Raw genomic sequence first — 6,228 nt, forward strand, 5'->3', positions numbered from 1 at the left:
GCTCGCAGGAGGGGGGAGGCGGCAGGCGGCTTTCTCCCTCCTCCTCGCAGCTGGCGAGGGAGGCAGGCCGCCTCCCGAGCTTGCTTCGGTATCGTTACCGTCGACGGCGGGGGCTGAGCGGCTCGGAGGCAGCCCCAGGCGTGCCGAGGCGGAGCCGAGACCCGGGCTGCGATCGCCATGCCCGCCCGGGCCCCGCGGCCCTCCCTGCCCCTGCCCGTAGCGCTCGTCTCCCACAGCCCTTCCCCTCCTCTCCAGAGGAGACGAACAGTAGTATTCGCACGCTGCCGGGGCCAGGAGCATCAGGAAACAACTTCGGCTGGCAGAGCAGTGCCGGAGCCAAGAACCTGCCTTTCCCAACTCCTACGTAAGGCAAAACTTGGTTCTTGACATGACAGAAGGTCCGGCAGCTCCTGGCAGAAGAGCCATCACACCTGGGATGGGCTATTTCATCCAACTCAACAGGTTCAGGAACAAGTCGGTCCAAAGCCTCTGTATTATTTTGGTAAAATTAAAGCTGCAGCACAAGTGTAACAAGTCCATGCAGTAGGCATTAGTTACATCAGTGAAATAGATTTCCTATAGGCTGAAATAATTATTTTTTTCTTCTTAGGTGTGCTGCAGGAAGAAGAATGCTTTCTTCCAAATGGTCAATGAATTATGAGAATGGGGGGTAGAAGGTAGAAAGTAGTTGGTGATGAATAATTGCAGCACAACACCAACATCTTAAAATAATGTTTCATTGCCAAACTGTTCTAAGTTTCTGAAATCAAGTTGCCAGCGTTATGACCAACTTGTGTCAAGAGTAGGTTTCTGTTTAGCCTTAACTCTTTTCTCTATTTTTCCGACTAATGCACTTACAGGGAGATCCTGTGTTAAATCAACCTTCGCTCCAGCACCCTGCTTGTTCTACTGGCCCTTCTCCATGCTTGGTGGTGCCTGAAGTCATCTTTATTGTCCACGGGTGGTCAGAGTTGCCTGCCAGAACTCCCCAATACACCAGTATTGCAGAGGACAGCCCATCAGTGCTAATGTCTTTAAAAAAATTCTCGACTAAGAGTATCTTTCTTGGCATATACGAGGGTTTCCATATGTCTCTTCCACAGGCACCTGAGCGTAGCAAAGTATATTAGCTGCAACTTTTATTACCCCAACTTGGAACTCAGTATTTGGAAATTACAAAATACTTGGAATGAAATTGTATTCAATAAAATCATTTCAGATACTTTCAGATGTTCAGTTCTCCCTACTTGCGATTCTGTGCATCATTTTATTAACACACCCAAACCTTCCATAACCTGCAAATTTCATTGGCATACCGCACTACTAACCTTAGCTTGCCTGGCAGCCCACCACCTTGTTTCTCTCTTTCAGGTAGCTCCTAATTCACTGTAAAAACGCTCTCTTTTCCTGCATCAAATCTTAACTTTGTGTGTGGTGCCTCAGCAAATGCTTTGCCAACCTTCCAAAAGACTCCCAAAGTATCCTGGAAGGGGGAAGCATAGTTCCTTTCCACAAAAACAAAGCAAGCTTACCAAAGACAGATAAATATGTCACAAGATTTACCTGAGACTAAATCCGTTTTGCCTGTTGTCCTAGGTAGTTGCATGGGAATTTTTATCATCTACAAAATATATTACAAAGTCACACAAATATTGCGGTTCAGATTAATGGGTTTTCATTGCTATTTTTTTCCCCTCATTCTGTGCTTTCTTTAATATTATTCTTACTAGATAAATGGTTGGGGCTGCAATATATTAATGTTCCCATTTAAGAGTTCAAATGATATCACTAGACCAGCTAAGATGACACAGAAGAGGATGGAAAATGATAATTAGATTTCTTCACATATCTGGTTCTTAGGAGGTAATTACAGTTCTCCAAGTCATCGCATACCAGCCCAGTTATATAATCCTGTTTTGTTTGTTAAACTTGTTTGAGAGCATTTGACTTGAGCTTGCTTTCTTAGTCATCTGTATCATGCCCAGAGAAACAAGCCTTTGAAACACATATACACACACTCACAGAGGTGTAATACGTGTTACACCTACCTTCCCCTGATCTCCCATTAGTATCATCTTTTTGTCTGTCAGCAGGGGGATGGGTTATGAAAACAGTCACAGGAGCAAGAGAAATGAGAAGGAAACCCAGACAGCTGTACAGGGAATTTTCTTCTTCCCCACCACCCCTTCTCCACTCTCTCTGGTCTAATTCCTAAAACAAGAAACCTGTTATTTTATAGTTCCAAGAACTGCCTGGTCAGTGCCAACGTAGATTTCCCCTTTCTCAATGAATAACACAAGGTATAAGAAAAAACTTTCAGGCTTAAAGGAAAGATCATACTATTAGAATACAATCAACACATAAAGTTAGGCATCTCTTCCTGGTTACTGTACCTGTTTCTCTATTATGTAGGCAGAAAAATAACAATTCCTTTCCTCCATAATGCAATCTAACAGAGGTTTCTGAAACTTCTAGACCTTTAAATAGAAGACACCATAGAAGCAAATAGTACTTATTTATAATGGGGGAGGGGAAGATACTGAAGCAAAAGAATGGTGGGAAAATACCTTTGTCACAATTGGACAGCAACTCAACTCTTCCCAAGAGAACTCACAAGCCTCCTTTATCCTTACTTGGAAAGAAATACCTACTTTCATCCTTTACATAAATTCTGATCAAGAAAGTTTAAAATGCATGTTCATTAGTACCAGCCAGACAGGTAGTCAAGTTTGCCTTTATTATGGGTTGGTTAATGAATCTTAGGTCTGCATATGAAATTCTGCCTTTTTTTTTTTTTTTCTGATGAGTTTTACTTACTCAAAATTATACCTAGTCTCGCAAATGCTTAGCAAATTAAAGTGTATTAGTGCTCACTAACGGCTACTAAAACTTGGATTCCAAACATGTTTCCCCAGTTTTCTAGACTTTCTTGCATTTTGGGCACTCATCTGTTACGCATCCCCTGATCAGATATATGTACCTGAACTTACTTAATAATTTCCCCTGCAAACAAGCAGGAGAAGAGAAAAATAGGCTTTAGGAAAAATGGGCTCAGACATCAGCACAGCATTTATTTTGCAAATATCAGAAAGCAAACGTTGATTTCTACAGTTCAAGATACTGCACATTAGATCATTCCTCCCTTGGCTGGGAGTTGGATCACTATTTTTTAATCAAATCTAACTATGTTATCACTGTAGCTCTAGTACAGTCCATGCAAATTTTGAAATATATTCTAGACCTACTCTCAGACATACTAGAATCAGGATTAAAAACATCTAACAAAAAGTCTGCTTCCTTATTCCTTCCCCTGCCTTCATACAACATTACTTCTGCTGTGCTTACAAGTCTGGTAACAGTATCCTAAGTTAAGAAGTGAATACTGTAACAACGCTTGTTCTTAAAGAGGAAGAGTTACTACACAGAGAGTAGTATTTGTTTCAGCAATAGATGGTAAAAGGTGTTAAGTGGAAGGAAAACACATTCTTTCCCTACCCTTGTATTCTCAATGTACAATCTTGGAATATAAGAGTTCATGAAAAAAAGTTCCCACGGGTATATATGCACCACTGGTTTAATTTGAATCAGGAGCACATTTTTGAAGCGAGTCTCCTCATTTTCTCCACTTGCCACGTTTTGGTACACAGTGCAGAGAGGTTTCAGAACACATGCTGTTTCATCCAAAAGACATCCAAACTGGAAGATGCACTGCTAACATGCATTGCAAATGCAATGAGCAGCCAGTTCATAAACTAGACAAGCCGACAAAAGTAAAACTTCTGAAATGCATATACTGTGGGAAGTGAGCTACTCATACTAGGTGGGATGCACTGCTTGCTAATGTAGACATAGGATGCATCCGCTTTCCAGGATTCCTTTTGTATCTCTATGAAAATCCTTCATACATGTAAACACTCAGGTGTCTAGCTACCCACAGCTGTCCTATTCTACCCATGATCAAGGTAACAAATAGGGAAATCTAACTTAAAATCAACAGGGCTATTCTTATAATGGATGTCAGTATTCACAGCAGCTTCTAACTTACCTTGTGGCACTTCCCCCCCACATACCCGCACCCAAACTTAAACACACACACACACATATAGAGTACACTTTCAGTCCGACAAATACTTGTGTGGAATAATCAAGAAAATCACAGAATCACTAAGGTTGGAAAAGACCTATAAGATCATCAAGTCCAACCATCAACTAACACCACCATGCCCATTAAACCATGTCCCACAATGCCACGTCCACACGTTCCTTGAACACCTCCAGGGAGCTGACTCCACCACTTCCCTGGGCAGCCTGTTCCAGTGTTTCACCATTCTCTCAGTAAAGAAATTTTTCCTAATATCCAGCCTAAACCTCCCCTGCCACAACTTGAGGCCATTTCCTCTTGTCCTGTCACTAGTCACTTGGGAGAAGAGACCAACACCCACCTCTCTGCAACCCCCTTTCAGGTAGTTGTAGAGAGTGATAAGGTACTCCCCTCAGCCTCCTCTTCTCCAGACTGAACAACCCCAGTTCCCTCAGCCGCTCCTCATCAGACTTGTGCTCCAGACCCCTCACCAGCTTCGTTGCCCTTCTGTGGACACGCTCCAGCACCTCAATGTCCTTCTTGTAGTGAGCGGCCCAAAACTGAACACAGGATTCGAGGTGCGGCCTCACACCAGTGCCAAGTACAGGGACACGATCACCTCCCTACTCCTGTTGGCCACACTGTTTCTGATACAGGCCAGGATGCTGTTGGCCTTCTTGGCCACCTGGGCACACTGCTGGCTCATATTCAGCCGGCTGTCAATCAACACCCCCAGGTCCTTTTCTGCTGCGCAGCTTTCCAGCCACGACCCTCCATTCAGTAAATCCACTTATAGTCCCACTGTATCAACATTCTTGATGCTTTGTTGCATTTCTTTCTTCATTAAACAGGGGATTGAGATCGCCCTGTGCTGTAGCCAGAGAAAAGCAACCACATCACTGCTATTGGTACCCTTGGGTTATGTGGGATGTTTTCCCCTCTTCCTTGGTAAATACCTTATTCTTTAGTGTATCTCATAGTACATGGTTAGGACAGATATCTGCAATTGCCCAACAAAGCCCTAACCTCTGGAAAATTGGAAGCAAGTAAAGTAAAGAATAGAGTATTTGTGTAAAAGATGACAGCTACAGAATCACAGTTAGGACCATCAATACTAAACAAGGTGAAAGCTATATCTAAAACAGAACAGTTTTGTACATTTTCTGAAATGCTGAATATTCAGGCAGGAAACAAAAGTTGATCAAAGCCAATGAGGAAACCAGAGATTAACCCCACCCTTGCTGTTTACCAACACCGTTGCTGTTTCTGAAATCACTTATCCCGATAAAGAGCTCTAAAGTCACAGAGCTCAAGATAAAATGAGGATAATTCAAGTTAGGACTCACCAGAAACAGTGTTATCACTATTACAATCAGAAATTGGTTCATGGTACTGTCCATGTAGTTTGAACTGAACTAGTCCTGCCCTACAGGAAGCCTGCCTTTCCAGAATGCTGCCAGGCCCTTCCAACAAAAACAGCTCAAGGAGCCCTAGGTAGCTCTCCCAATATACTGCCAATCCGTTGATATCGTTTGCCAACCACCACCACCAATGGGTACTTGGAAAGGGAGACTGATGTACAGTTGCTGTATTTCTGACATTTACTCACCAAGAGCCTAACTCCAAATATGTCATTTGTTTGTTTTTGTTTCCAGATGATGTTTTCCTGAAACCCATTCTTTTAAGCTGACATCTGTTCCTTCACTGGATTGCATTACATGAAATGCCTGTGTATTCACCAATTACTCACACATGTACAGCTCATGGAGTTTTCCATGCAGAAGACAGAGGCTTTGAAAAAAAAAAAAGAACAAATGGGAAGTAGTATAGCGGTATTTCCAGTGCAGATTACTTTTCTCTTTTTTTTCTTTTTTAAAATAAATTTTCACCTGCAGGATGTTCAGATCATAACTGGGATAGAAGTTTCTTATTGCTCTTCCATTTGGACCCTGAACAACCGTATTTCCTGTTAGGGTATGTCTCAATACAAGAAATCATCTGTTCTACCTCCTTTTTCCTTTTTAATGTTATTGGTCACGGAAAGATTCCTTTTATTCTAGTGATTAACTAGTCAAGTAAGTTTACTCTATTAAAAAAACCATTTGACCATAATTTCTCCTTCAAAATAATTTATGAAGCAGTACCTC

Source organism: Gavia stellata, chromosome 2 (genome assembly GCF_030936135.1).
Source record: "Gavia stellata isolate bGavSte3 chromosome 2, bGavSte3.hap2, whole genome shotgun sequence".
NCBI classification, from domain to species: Eukaryota; Metazoa; Chordata; class Aves; order Gaviiformes; family Gaviidae; genus Gavia; species Gavia stellata.